The sequence below is a fragment of the Macaca mulatta genome, chromosome 16 (assembly GCF_049350105.2).
Source record: "Macaca mulatta isolate MMU2019108-1 chromosome 16, T2T-MMU8v2.0, whole genome shotgun sequence".
NCBI classification, from domain to species: Eukaryota; Metazoa; Chordata; class Mammalia; order Primates; family Cercopithecidae; genus Macaca; species Macaca mulatta.
Window position 1 is genome coordinate 89,390,748 of NC_133421.1, and position 15,267 is coordinate 89,406,014.

Consider the following 15,267-nt stretch of genomic DNA (forward strand, 5'->3'; position numbering starts at 1 on the left):
ACTCCTGACCTCAGGTGATCTACCCACCTCAGCCTCCCAAAGTGCTGGGATTACAGGTGTGAGCCACCACACCCGGCCTGTTTGGTTGTTTTATTTAAGAGACAGGGTCTAGCTCCATCACCCAGGCTGAAGTGCAGTGATGTACTCACAGCTCACTGCAGACTTAACCTCTTGGGCTTAAGGAATCCTTCTGCCTCAGCCCCTGAGTAGCTGAGACTACAGGCGCACACCACCACACCTGGCTAATTTTTTATTTTTTTGTAGCGATGGGGTCTTGCCATGTTGCCCAGGCTGGATTCAAGCTCCTAGCCTCTCCCACCTTGGCCCACAAAAGCTCTGGGATTACAGGCGTGAGCCACCGTGCCCAGTCTTTTTTGTTGTTGTTTTTAACAGAAAAATTTGAGCTACTCATTGTGAAGAGATGAGATCATGAGAGAAATCACGATTTGGCCACCTCTCATGACATAATTATTTCTCACAAGGGTCATGGATGAGATCAGTAATGACAAAACAAGGGCATTACAGCATGGGTTTGGGCTGTGGCCACCTGGACCCACTGGGTGCACTTAGCATTATAGGTGCTTCCGTGTGGCTCTCACAGCTCTGCCCACCAAGGCTTCTGGCAAAGAAAGATGAGCCTGAATCTAAGGGTGTTTCTGCAACACAGCTTCCATTTGCAGGAGACACGGGGCGAGGTGACACCACAGGGAGGCAAACAGCTGCCCGATAGGCAACACATCTGCAGGACAGCTGATCTGGTTTCTGCAACAAATCACAAGTGGTGGGAGGAGCAATGCGGGTTGGGGGTGGTGCCTGATCTAGAGTAAGAGAGGTTCCGGAGGCACCACCACAAAACTTAGACTGTGGGCCCTGTTAGGAACCTGTGTGTTTCATCTGATGGAGGTAAGCAAACCATTAGAGGAATATGATTCCGGACAGGGCCTGAGTGGGTGCCAAGGAATGACTGTTAATTTGAACATTGCCCTAAGGGAGCCACAAGTGTGATCCAGAGTTTCCCGTACCTGGTGCCTTGCATCCTGAACTTCATAGGAACAAAATTTCAGAATATTTGCTACACGATGGAAAATGCTTCAGCCAAAGGGGAAAAGCAAAGAGAAAGACAACAGCAATCCATGAAACTGCGGCGATTGTCGATAAAGCAAGTGTGCTAATCACTGATCCACATGTGTGAGTTTATTTGAAAACTTACATTAAAAAATTTTGAGGCCAGGCATGGTGGCTCACGCCTATAATCACAGCACTTTGGGAGGCCGAGGCGAGTAGATCACCTGAGGTCAGGAGTTCAAGATCAGCCTGGCCAACATGGTAAAACCACATCTCTACTAAAAATAAAAATAAAAGCAAAATTAGTCGGGCATGGTGGCAGGAGCCTATAATCCCAGCTTCTCAGGAGGCTGAAGCAGAATCACTTGAACCCAGAAGGCGGAGTGTGCAGTGAGCCAAGATCGCACCATTGCACTCCAGCCTGGGCAACAACAGTGAAACTCCGACTCAAAAAAAAATTTTTTTTTGAAAAGAGACCAGGCACGGTGGCTCGTGCCTGTAATCCCAGCACTTTGGGATATCAAGGCAGGAGGACTGCTGGAGGCCAGGAGTTCGAGACCAGCCTGGGCACATGGTGAGACCCTCATCTCTAAAAAAAGTACAAAAATTTGCCTCCCAAGACACGTGCCTGTAGTCCCAGCTACTTGGGAGGCCTGGGAGAGAGGATTGCCTGAGGCTGGGAGGTTGAGGCTGCAGTGAGCTATGATCAAGCCACTGCACTCCAGCCTGGGTGACAGAGCAAGACTCTGTTTCAAAAAGTAAAGAAACAAAAATAAAGAAAGACATAGCCTTTCTCTTACTGACATGATCAGGCATCATGGAAATCTTACTGCAGAAGTTGCTCGCCCTTCGCCCCCAGCCTCACCTCTCTGTTTCAGGGGATCTGAGTTTGGGGAAGGAAAGTCTATGGGGCCATAACTTCTCCCTTGTGGCTCCTGCGCCCACAGCCATGGGCCCCCCACATTGGGGCTGGGGGCCTGAGCAGAGTCCCTGGCCAGCCCCCACTGAGCTCCAGCATCCGGGACAACCTCACACCATCCCTCCTGGACTTTGTGCTGGGAATGAGCTCAATTGGAGAGCCCCCCTGAGGTCTGGTCGATCCAGCACACCCTCCGCAGTGGGCAGAATGGTGCCCCCCACATCCTAATCCCGGGACTGTGAATGGGCTACTTTTCATGGCAAAAGGGACATTGCCAGTGTGAGCGAGGGTCCTGCGATGGGAGACTCCCCGGGATTATGCAGGTGAACCCAATGGCATCACAAGGGCCCCTGTGAGAGAGAAGCGGAGGTCAGAGCAGATGTGGTGTGAAAGCAGAGGGTGCGGTGACGCCCCAGCCTGGGACTGAGGCCCAGAACACGGTGGCCTTCAGAAGTTGGGAAAGGCCAGGAGACGGATCTGCGCCCAGCCTCCAAAAGGAAGCCAGCCCTGATGACACCGTGGCTTCAGTCCAGTGCGGCCCCATGGGACTTCTGATCCCCAGAAATCTAAAATTATAAATTGGCATTGTTTTGATCATTTTGTGGCTGATATGTGTGATGAGGGGGTTTTCACACTCTTATGTGGGATGGGAAACGTCTTTAGAACAGTGGCACTTTACCTGTCTTATATGGGGGAAAAATGAGGAAAAAATAAATTTGCATTGTTTTAAACCACTGAGTTTGTGGTCATGTGTAACAGCAGAAACAGCAAACGGATGCGCCCTCCGAGGCTCCCCTACATGCCTGCGAAGCTCAGGGTCACTGGGGAGGGTCACCCTGGCCATCTGGGGGCAGGTGGTACATTACGACCTCCCTCCCTCATCACCGCCCTTCCTCCCCCATCACCATCCTTGATGGCACAGGGACCAACCCACGGTGAAGCGGCCAGACAGGCAGGCTGTGCTAATTCCCTGCAAGGCAGAGCTGTTCCTCCAGCCTCGGAATGCAGCCAGCCCCTGCACGGCAGCCTCAAGGGGACAGGACCCCCATGCTCTCTCCTCTCCTCTTTCCCCTGGCCCCGGCCCTGCCCCTCTGCTCCCCGCCCACAGCCCTGCTGCCTTGGGCCTCCCTTGAGCTCCCAGGACAGGTTGGCAAATTGCTATGTGTGCATATTTTCTAGGCAGAGTCCACAACCATGGTCAGAGTCCCTCTAGTCCAAAAAGAGACAGAGCCACGGCCTCGAGCAGCTCCTTGGGCCCCAGGTACTGAGCTGGAACTGGATTCCCTGAGCCAGCTCTTATTCCACGGTGACAAGCATCTGCTGAGGTAGCCTCCTCTTATCTTCCCCAGAAACCAGATTAGATGCAGCCAGCAAAAAGCATATTCTCGGCTGGCAAAATGCTTTCACTGGCCCAAAGTTCCCCTGTCCCTCCAGCCCACGGAGGGCACCGCACTCCCTCATCCAGACGGGCTCCGGGCCCTGTGCCCCACCCCCCCGGAGTGAGCCTAGGCCCTGTGCTGCGTTCATCGTCTGAGAGCATCGTGAGGTATGGGTTTCCCGTGACATCCAGACCCTTGAGTCCTTGGGAGCAAGGACTGGACTCTCTGGTTTCCCTTCACATGGCAGGTGCTGAATCAATGCCCGGGAACCAAGGCGTCCCGTGAGGTGACAGAGGCTGAGCTGGAGAAGGCTCACCTGAGACCTGCACAGATTCAGGCATTATCACTGCCAAGGCTGAGCAAAGGAAGCGAGGCTGCTGTGGACGAAACTCCAGGCTCAAACTGGGGCGGCCCGAACGTTCCTTCGTGGGGCCCTGGGGCTGGTGGAGTGGGGTCTGTGCTCTTCCCCCGATCTTTCGGCAGGTCCTGGCTCGCCCAGGTCAGCCCCACCCTCCAACGCACGAGCACCTGCTCAGTGGAGCCTGTTGCTGTCCAGAGACTGCAGGTGGTGATGATGAGGTCAACACCCATGGCCATGGGACCAACATCAAGATGTTTTCCTATCCAAGGACTGCACCAGAGGGACACCCGTCCCCGCCACCCATACACACACACACACACACACATGAGATCCTGTCCCCTGATGGGGGAGGTAAGAGGGAGCAGGCCCTGCAGTGACCTGTTGGCCCTCTCTTATCCACCTGACATGGCCAAAGGTAGCCACGTTATCTCCCATAGCATGTCCTCTCCTCCGTATCAGGACATAGTAGACATCCAGGTGCCTATAAAATAGACGTTTCTGGAGATAGCAGGCCCTTTGCGGGCTCTCTGGAAAGATCCTGTGGAAAGATTCCCGGTGAACGGAGAAGCCCTTTAGCCACACAGTGTCCAGGGGCCCCACCGCACCTCTGGCCTTTGGGCAAAGTCAGCACCAGCCACTCCCACCCCACCCACCACCTTCGTGCGTTCTGCAGTCGCCACTCCCTGCCCACCAGGGACCAGACACTGGCCAGAGCCAGGGCAGGGGCAAGCCCTCTTCACCGTTTCCACAGGAAACCCTGGACCCTGTCCCCGCAGCCTGGCCCCCAGACAGCTGCCCCCACTCTCCCCCTGCCCATGGGAGCTCAGCCTCTGGGGTAAGAGGGGACCCTGTTTACACCAACGCACCTAGGAAAAACCTGGGGGAAAATTCCAGGCCTGAGTCCCGAGTGTCCCCAGAGTCCACGGCTGGTGGCAGAGGGCCAAGAAGATAGTGACGAAGAGGATTTACACCCCAGCAATGAGGGACAGCGACAGGGCAGCTTCTCTGCAGGTCCACACGAGAAAGGAAACCCACAGCTCGGCTCCATGCAGCGGGGGCTCTGAGTGACACTTGCAAGGCAGTGGCACCAGGCAGGGGAACCTCCCCGCCCCGGAGGGCATGGCTCAGCAGAAGCCGGGAGAGGGTGGGTCCTGGGATCCCAGTCCAAAGCAGGCAGTCAGGAACTGAGTGACCGCGGGTACCCTGGGGGTACAGGGCAGAGGGAGGACAGTGTCTCCGAGGCCCCCTTGCCATCCCCCAACACCAAGTCCAGCAAAGGTGGTTTTCTGGAGCCAACTAGCAGGCACTGACCCCCCTCATATCCCCAACTCATGACCCAGCCACCTTTCCCAGGGGCTGAGTGACTCTGAACAGGGGTGGAGCCGTGGGGCAGTCTGGGGCTGAAACTGGGAGGGGGCGGGGGAGGCGCCCAATCATGCCCTCGCTGCCGGGGCTGGAAAAGGCTGCTGCACGCAAAGCACGATGATGCGAGAGCCTCCGGCAGGGAACGGGGAAACTGTTTATGTCTCGCCCTCCTCCCGGGGGCTCCTGGCTCTGGGTGATCAGGAAGGACCCGGACCCAAGATGCCTCAGAGGGAAGCTTCTTGGGCAGGTGGACAGCACAGGCCATGGAGTCCCAGAGGGAGGGAGAGGGCTGTCCCACTGGGCCCCGGTGGTCCCCTGCAGCAGGACAATCTAGTCTGCCCCTGGCCGTGCTGAGCCACACGGCTCTCCTCTCCGAGACCCTGTGGTGACAGGTAGGGCACAGAGGTGGCAGGGCAGAGGCACTGTTGAAAAACCTGCCCAAGGGCCTGCCCTTGGCATCTCCTGGACCCACCCTCATCTTCCCCGAGGCTGTCTGAGTGCTTTCCCAGGTGATCTGTCCTCAGTGGGAACGCGGGAAGGGCTCCTCCTCATGCCTGGCATAGCCCTACGTGCTAGGGGAGGGGACAGTGGTTCACGCCTGTAATCCCAGCACTTTAGGAGACCAAAGCAGAAGGATGGCTTGAGCCCAGGAGTTCAAGATCAGTCTGGGCAACATGGCGAGACCCCATTTCTACAAAACAAAACTTTTTTTAATTAGCCAGGCATGGTGGCAATACCTGTAGTCCCAGGTTCTTGGGATGCTGAGGCGGAAGGATCATTTAAGCCCAGGAGTTTGAAGCCGCAGCGAGCTATAATCACACCACTGCACTCCAGCACGGGTGGCAGAGTGAGAGCCTGTCTCAAAAGAAAAAAAGAAAAAGCAGGCCTTGTATGAGCTGAGTTTGCCCATCTAGAAGCTAATGGGAGTGTCCTGAGCACATCTGAGGTTGGCTGGGCTGAGCTGGCCGGGCGATTAGGTATACTAAATGCACTGTGTGTGTGTGTGTGTGTGTGTGTGTGTGTGTGTGTGTGTGTGTGTGTGTGTGTGTGTGTGTGTGTGTGAGAGAGAGAGAGAGAGAGATACAGTCTCACTGTGTCACCCAGGCTGGAGTGCAGTGGTGCCATCTTGGCTCACTGCAACCTCTGCCTCCTGGGTTCAAGTGATTCTCGTGCCTCAGCCTCACAAGTAGCTGGGATTACAGGCATGCACCACCCCACCTGGCTAATTTTTGTATTTTTGGTAGAGACGGGGTTTCACCGTGTTGGCCAGGCTGGTCTCACACTCCTGACCTCAAGCTATTTGCCCGCCTCGGCCTCCCAAGGTGCTGGGATTCCAGGTGTGAACCATGGCACCCGGCCAGTAAATGCATTTTTGACAGGACGTGTTCCGCTTGCGATGGGTTTACAGGGACCCCATCACGAGTGGAGGAGCCTCTGTGGGCCGTCCAGAGCCCAGCAGAGCACGGGTCTTGTTAAACTCCTACTGCCCACAAAGGGCGTCACCCAAAATCACAAAGAGGAACGGATGGAGCCACAGAACCCCCCACTGCTGCCCAGTGGCCCCCAAGCTGCACCAGGGCCTGAGCCCCCAGAGACCACACCTCAGGCCTTGCTGCACGGAGACCCCAGGGGCAGGGGCTGTGCTGAGTCTGCGCCTCTCTGTCCGGCCCTGCCCCTGCCCCGCTCTCCAGGGTGAAGCTGCCTCACCATTCTGGTGCACCTCAAGATCAGCCTCAAGACCTTGGAGTTCACTGTCATGTCATAGGCAGCTGGGGCCACTGAGCACTTGTTTTGTTTCCACATTTTTTTTTAAGACAGAGTCTCGCTCTTGTTGCCCAGGCTGGAACACAGTGGCGCGATCTTGGCTCACTGCAACCTCCGCCTCCCAGGTTCAAGCGATTCTCCCGCCTCAGCCTCCCAAGTAGCTGGGACTACAGGCGCCCGCCACCACACTCAGCTAATTTTTGTTTTTGTTTTTGTTTTTGTTTTTTTTTTGAGACGGAGTCTCGCTCTGTAGCCCAGGCTGGAGTGCAGTGGCCGGATCTCAGCTCACTGCAAGCTCTGCCTCCCGGGTTCACGCCATTCTCCAGCCTCAGCCTCCCGAGTAGCTGGGACTACAGGCGCCCGCCACCTCGCCCGGCTAGTTTTTTTTTTTTTGTATTTCTTAGTAGAGACGGGGTTTCACCTTGTTAGCCAGGATGGTCTCGATCTCCTGACCTCGTGATCCGCCCGTCTCGGCCTCCCAAAGTGCTGGGATTACAGGCTTGAGCCACCGCGCCCGGCCTTAATTTTTGTATTTTTAGTAGAGACGGGGTTTCACCATATTGGTCAGGCTGGTCTCGAACTCCTGGCCTCAGGTGATCCACGCGCCTTGGCCTCCCAAAGTGCTGGGATTACAGGCCTGAGCCACCGCACCTCTCCTGTTGCCATATTTTTGCTTTTGTGAATAAGCTGCTACGAACACCTGTGTGCAAGTATCCCTTTGAGACCCTGCTTCCAATTCTCTTGGGCGTATACCCAGGAGTGGTACACATGAACAAATAAACACGGGATACGCCAGGCATGCCTGTAATCCCAACATTTTGAGAGGCTGAGACAGGAGGATCCCTTGAACCTGGGAGTACAAGACCAGCCTGAGCAACATAGGGAGACCCTGTCTCTACAAACAAATTTTTAAAATTAGCTGGGTGTGGTGGTACACACCTGTGGTCTCAGTTACTCAGGAGGCTGAGGTGGGAGGATGGCTTGAGCCCAGGAGGTCGAGGCTACACAGCGAGCCGTGAACTTACCACTGTACTCCAGCCTGGGTGACAGAGCGAGATCCTGTCTCAAAAAATAAATGTAAAAAAGAAAAAAAAAAAAACACCACAGGACACAGGATAGTCACAGAGGGGGACAGACTCACACCCAGAAACGCTAGGTGTGAGCACAGAGGCTTCAGAGAGGAGGAAGGTGGTTCATCAAGCATATGGGTATTTCATGAGTTGAAGGGTGGTCCCCCAAAAGGATATGACCCTGTCCTAATTCCCAGAATGTGTGAGCATGGCCTTTTTTGGATGGAGGGTGTTTGCAGGTGGAATTAAGTGAAGGATGTGGAGATGAAGTCATCCTGGGTTATTCAGGCAGGCCCTACATCCAAGGGCTGGTGTCCTCATAAGAGTCATAGGGACAGACACAGAGAAGGCCTCATGAGGATGGCGGCTGAGCAGGAGGGATGTAGCCACAAGCCAAGGACGCCCAGGCCACCAGAATGCATGACTGCTGTTTGAAGCCGCTCAGTTTGTGGTCATTTGTTACATCAGCTAAGCCAGGTCTACACACACCTGCAGAGCAGGAACTCCGGAGGAGAAGCCAGTCCCGAACAGGGACAGCTTCCCCTCTGGCCAGGACCTCACCCCCATCAACCCAGCTGCCCGTGAGGCTGCCGCTCAAACATCCCAGGCCTACAGCTGCAAGCCTGCCCTGGGCTCAGCCAGGGGAAGAGTGGGCAGTGAACAAGTCAGCCCTGGGCCCCTTCAGGGAGCCAATGACCCCTTCCCTTCCTCCCTCATGCATTCATCCCTTCCTTTATTCATTCATCCATCCATTCATCACTCCTTCCATAAACAGGCCTGGCACCTTCCACATGCCTAGATATAAATGCAGTATCAATGTGTCCCTTTCAGGGGCTCACAATGGGTGGGTAAGCACACCCACAAATTCCTAACTCCAGAGGGGACAGGAGGCCCAATGGAAGAATCACAAGGGAAGCCCACACGGGCCTCAGCTCTGCCTGGGGCAACAGGGAGAAGCCCCTAGACTGGTATCTGGAGGCCCACCCTGGACTGACGCAGAGGGTTTCTGATGGGCAAAGAAGGAGGCATTCCTCTGGTCTGTGAAGGAGATGGTGGCACAGAGAGCTGGAGGTGGGGTCCTGGGTTTTGTCCTCCAGGTGACAGACACAGGAGGGTGAGAACAGGCTCACCTTTATCAAGTTTTGGTGGAAAATTGAAATTGTGTTCCAGGAGAAGGACCGAGAAAGTCTGATGCTGGCCATGTTGAGGCTGTGCTGCTCCGAGATACTGGGGCAGGTGGGCTTGGCAAGGCGGCACCCATCCTCTCTCTCCCCATGTGCCCCTGCTCCTGCTCCTCCTCCATCTCTCCCCACTTTCAGCTCCTCGGTGGCCAAGTCTGCTGTCCTTCAAGAAGTGGCCAATCACACCTATAATCCCAGCACTTTGGGAGGCCAAGGCAGGCTGATCACGAGGTCAGGAGATTGAGACCATCCTGGCTAACACGGTGAAACCCCATTTCTACTAAAAATACAAAAAATTAGCCAGGTGTGGTGATGGGTACCTGTAGTCCCAGCTACTCAGGAGGCTGAGGCAGGAGAATGGCGTGAACCCAGGAGGCAGAGGTTGCAGTAAGCTGAGATCGCGCCACTGCACTCCAGCCTGGGCAACAGAGCAAGACTCCGTCTAAAAAAAAAAAAAAAAAGAAGTGGCCGAAACCTCTAAAGGAACTTCACCCTGCAGGGCAGGCCCTGCCCAAGGATGTCTCCACCACCCAGAGTCCTCGCCATCCCACCCCCATCCCAGAGCCTGGAATGATGCAGCCCCCAGCTCCTGGGGCCCCCACATGGAGCCCCTACTCCCAGTAAACCAGTGAGGGAGGCCTCGGGGGAGGGAGGAGCTAAGAGGGAGGGGAGCGCCTGGCTGTCCCCAGAGAGTACAGCTAACTCACAGCACATAATCCTGTTAAAAAATTAATCCTCATTTAGCCGGGAGGCAAGGCGGCTGCTGAGATAAAGCCCCTGAGAAGTAATAAAAGGCAACAGCAATTGATAAAGTGGCGAGGCCGCTCATAAAACCCTGCTACAGTGAAGGTTGGGCAGGCCCCAGGAATCGGAGAGCAACCCCGCCAGGTGGGGACAGGGGGGTGCTGCCTTACAAGCCCCAGCCCCTGCAGAGGGCGACCGCCTTGGGCAACAGAGCTGATGCTGATGGTGGAGGCAGGGAGAAAGGAGGGAGGCTGCCTTTCTCAGCTCCTCCCAGCTCGGCCTCACTGGATGGCCATGGCCCTTTGGGAAGGAATCCATCATCCTTCGTCCTTGTCTCTCTCCTAACATCATGACCATGAAAGATCACGGCCCTCCTGGGGCCCAGCCGGTCCCAGAGTACACCTGGTGAGCCTGGGCCTGTCCCCTGTGGCTCCTGGTGGCCCCTGCTGTCCCCCACACGTTTGTCCCAGGGATAGGAGGATGGAGAGCCCACCCCAGCCCCCACGCCAGGGGGCTCACCTGGAATCCTCCCAGACGGCGGGTGTGGTCTGGGTGTGGTCACCGCTGCATCTGGCATCTGCCTGCTGGGGAAGACTCATTGCACGTCCCCATGGGGACGTTCCACTCCAGCCGAATGGCATAACCTGGCCATTCCTCCTTCAGTGTCCCCAAAAGCCAGTAATGATCCCCACAAAAGGGCACTGGACTGGAGGCAGGAGAGAACCATTGAGACCCAACATTGTCACCACTAGTCATGGTGGAAAATCAGGGGACGGGCTCGATGCCTCCACTACTCCAACAGTGGCAACCACCCACAGGTGTAAGGGCCCAGCTTCCAAGCCCACACCCCTCACCAGGGCATCGAGGGCTCCCTGGACGCACCGGTCTGCGGCTGCACCCTGGCCAGAGAAGGAAGAGAGTGATTCCCATTACTGTATCGCTCCAGCTGCCACCTGGAGACTAAGGAGAAGCAAGGAGACCGACCGGTCAGAAGGCAGTTGCAATGGTCCTGACCATGCTAATTTCACCCACGTTTTCTTTCATTTATGCACTGAAGAATCATTTATTAAACACCTACTGTGTGCCAGGCATCAGACCAGGAGCTGGGGATACAGTGTTGCCCACAGCCTTGTAGGAGAGACATAGAAACAATTGCAGTAGAATTCCTTGTATCAGGTTATTAACGAGAACAGGAAGTTAGTGGCAAAGCTGACCTTATGAAGGACAATGCCTGCCTTATGGCCCTCAGCCACCAGCTGAGACACCAGCAGGCCTGGGCAGGCCGGCCCCAGGCCCAGAGGCCGGGTCCCTAGGGCCCGAGCCCCCTAAATGGCTCATCTGCATGGGGCAATCTCTACCTGTGCAAGCGTCAAATCCACCCAGTCCCTGGGCCAAGGAGGCCTCTGGGATCAAGTCCTGTTGGGCACCCAGAGCCCCCTAAGCAAGAAAAGCAGTGAATAAACACTTTCCTATATGTCCATAAGGAGGAGCCCTCTCCCCTGCGGACCCTGGTTTGCCCATAACCACTGCACCCACAGTGGCCATCAGCCCTACCTAAGCTCACATCCGTCTGCCTTAGGTGGGGAGTCCTTGGCTTCAAGGATGCCGGAATGACGATTTTACAAATACTTTGCCCCCACCCAGGTAACAAGGAGCCCACACACCTCCCAGATCTTGATCTCTAATAACATCTGCAATAAAACAAGCCAGGGCTCCTTGAGAAATGCTGGATTCTAAGGCAGAGGAAATACGTAAGATAAGCCTGGAGCATCTTATAGTGCTCAGAACACATACATCCACACATGCACACACGTGCACACACCCACTTGCACACACAAACATACATGCACATATTCACATACATATGCACGCACACACATGCACAAACATGCATGCATACACACACACATACATACTTGCACACAGACACATGCACTTGTACACACACGCATTTGCACACACTGTAGGGAAATGCGAAACAGACCAGGAGCCAACTGAAAGACTGCCCAGGGGCCAAAGGTGGAACAATTGGAGCTGCAAAATAGAGAAATACAGGATTACCACTCAAAGTATACAATAGTTATCAGTCCATACTGACATAAATAAGTCATTGAAGAAATACATAAATGGGATGGGGGGGGCAAATCCCCCACGCAGAATTCCAAGTAGTCTGTGCAGTCACTCCATTGTCCAGGAGGTGGGGCGCGACCCCTCACCCCGTGAGCATGAGTGGCATGCATGGCCTTCCTTCCAAAGAACAAGGTATGAAGGGGGTGGAGGGCAGGAAAGACAGCAACCTCCAGGGAGATACCCACGACTCTCCTCGGCTGCGTGACCCAGGCCGCGTCACCAATGATAAGCCCTGTTGATAGTGTGCACCTTAATGTGACCTGATGGGAACGCCTCTTGTTTTTTTTGTTTTTTTTTTTTTTTTTTTTTTGAGATGGAGTAGTTTCACTCGTCGCCCAGGCTGGAGTGCAATGGCACGATCTCGGCTCACTGCAACCTCTACCTCCTGGGTTCAAGCGATTCTCCTCAGCCTCCCAAATAGCTGCATGCCACCATGCCCGGCTAATTTTTGTATTTTTAGTAGAGATGGGGTTTCACCATGTTGGCCAGGCTGGTCTCAAACTCCTGACCTCAGGTGATCCACCCTCCACAGCCTCCCAAAGTGCTGGAATTACAGGCGTGATTCACTGCGCCTGGCCAGGAATGGCTCTTTATTTCTGCAAACCTCCTCCCAAAAAACCATAACCCCAGCCTGGCAATAAGGAAAACATTAGATAAATCCTAATTGAGGGACATTCTACAAAACACCTAACCAGCCCTCCTCAAAATCGTCAGGGTCATCAAAAACAAGGAAGAGCTGAGAAACTGTCACAGCCAAGAGGAGTCTGAGGAGACCCAAGGACCGAATACCATGCATTCATCGTCCAGGAGGTTGAAGCTGCAGCGACCAAAGATCGTGCCACCGCGCTCCAGGCTGGACCACAGAGCGAGACCCTGTTTCAAATAATAATAATAACTTATCAGTTGGGCATGGTGGCTCATGCCTGTAATCCCAGTACTTTGGGAGGCTGAGGCGGGTGGATCACCTGAGGTCAGGAGTTCAAGACCATCCTGGGCAACATGGCGAAACCCCATCTCTACTAAAAAAAAAAAAAAATTAGCCTGGTGTGGTGGCACACACCTGTAATCCCAGCTACTTGGGAGGCTGAGGCAAGAGAGTCACTTGAACCCTGGAGGTGGAGGTTGCAGTGAGCGGATATTGTGCCATTGCACTCAAGACTGGGCAACAAGCGAAATTCTGTCTCAAAAACATAAATAATAACAATAATAACTTATGGATGCTGGCTCCTTAAGTGTGCAAAGTACCACACTAATAGTCAACATTAATAACAGGGGAAACTGGGTGCAGGGGATGTGGGAACTCTGTATTGTCTTCACAATCTTTCCACAAACCGAAAACTGTCGTAAAATAAAAAGTTTTGTCAAAACAGAAAGTATGGTAGATATTTGCATGCATTTGTCCTCTAAATTTATTTACTCATGCAACAAAGATGCATTAAGCACCTATGCTGTGCTGGACGCTCTCCCAGGCTCTGGTGATAACCGCGATGAGCAATATGGCAGGGCCTGCTTCAGAGAGGCTGGCCTCACCACCTACCTGAAGGCTCAGCATGAAGAGGATAGGGAAATTTCAAGTGACAAATATAAAGGGCAAATGTTTATCAAAAAATATATATTCCAGGTTGGGCACGGTGGCTCACGCCTGGAATCCCAGCACTTTGGGAGGCCAAGGCGGGCTGATTACAAGGTCAGGAGATCGAGACCATCCTGGCTAACATGGTGAAACCCCGTCTCTACTAAAAAAAAAAAAAAAAAAAAATACAAAAAAATTAGCCAGGCATGGTGGTAGGTGCCTGTAGTCCCAGCTACTCGGGAGGCTGAGGCAGGAGAATGGCGTGAACCCAGGAGGCGGAGCTTGCAGTGAGCCAAGATTGCACCACTGCACTCCAGCCTAGGCGACCCGCGAGACTCCGTCTCAAAAAAAAAAAAAAAAAAAATATATATATATATATACACACACACACACACACACACACACATATTCCAAGCCTGGCACAGTGGCTCACACCTGGAATCCCAGCATTTTGGAAAGCCAAGGAGGGTGGATCACCTGAGGTCAGGAGTTAGAGACCATCCTGGCCAACATGGTGAAACCCCATCTCTACTAAAAATACAAAAATTAGCCTGGTGTGGTGGCACAAGCCTACAGTCCCAGCTACTTGGGAGACTGAGGCAGGAGAATCGCTTGAACCCGGGAGGCGGAGGTTGCAGTGAACCAAGATCGCACCACTGCACTCCAGCCTGGGGCCTGGGTGACAAACGGGAAACTCTGTCTAGAAAAAAAAAAAAAATTTATATATATATATACACACACACACACACACACACACACACACACACACATATTCCAAAGTATAAATTCAGAAGAATGTGTGTTGTGGCCAGGCTCCACATGCTTAGCATGAAGTGGATGGGGAAGCTTCAGGTGACAAATATAAAGGACAAATGTTCATCAAAAAAAAATATTCCAAAGGTATAGATTCAAAAGAATATGCATTGTAGCCGGACTCACACCTGTATTCCCAGCACTTTGGGAGGCCATGGTGGGAGGATCACTTGAGCCCGGGAGTTCAAGACCAGCCTGGACAATATAAAGAGACCCCGTCTCTATTTTTCAATAAATAAATAAAGGAAAAATATGCATTGCAACATACATAAGGAACCAATTAAACCATAAGAGTTAATGCTGGGCTGTGCACAGTGGCTCATGCTTGTAATCCCAGCACTTTGGGAGGCCGAGGTGGGAGGATCACATGAGCCCAGGAGTTCAAGACCAGCCTGGGCAACATAAGGAGACCCTGTCTCTACTAAAAATTAAAAAATTAACCAGGTGTGGTGGTGTGCACCTGTAGTCCCAGCTATGTGGGAGGCTGAAGTAGGAGAATCTTTTCAGCCCAGGAGATAGAGGCTACAGCGAGCCGTGATCATGTCACTCCACTCCAGCCTAGGCAACAGAGCAAGACCCTGTCTCCTCTCTCTCTCTCTCTCACACACACACACACACACACACACACACACACACACACACACACACACACACAAAATTCAGTGCTGTAGAAGCCACTTAATCAGTGGTCGAGGATAATAAAAGTCCTCACATGGGGAGTTCGAGATAAGAAATCATGACATGGAAAATCTCCCAGTTTCTCTGGCTTGATGCTTTAAGATATCATTACATGCCTATGACACTATCGCAAAGGAACAAAAAGATAAACCCCAATAAAGGTAGTACGGGGTGGAGCAGAGGGGATATTTACATTAACTCATGGCTGCTGGTACTATCAACTGC

The 15,267-nt window shown here is 53.5% G+C and overlaps 1 protein-coding gene and 1 pseudogene across 1 annotated transcript in view; both read left to right on the forward strand.

Moving 5' to 3' along the window:
• CBX2 (chromobox 2) overlaps positions 1-15,267 on the forward strand; it is a 192,913-nt gene that overhangs the window by 112,427 nt on the left and 65,219 nt on the right. The window lies entirely within an intron of this gene.
• Positions 2,578-2,673, forward strand: LOC114673340 (small nucleolar RNA U13; annotated as a pseudogene).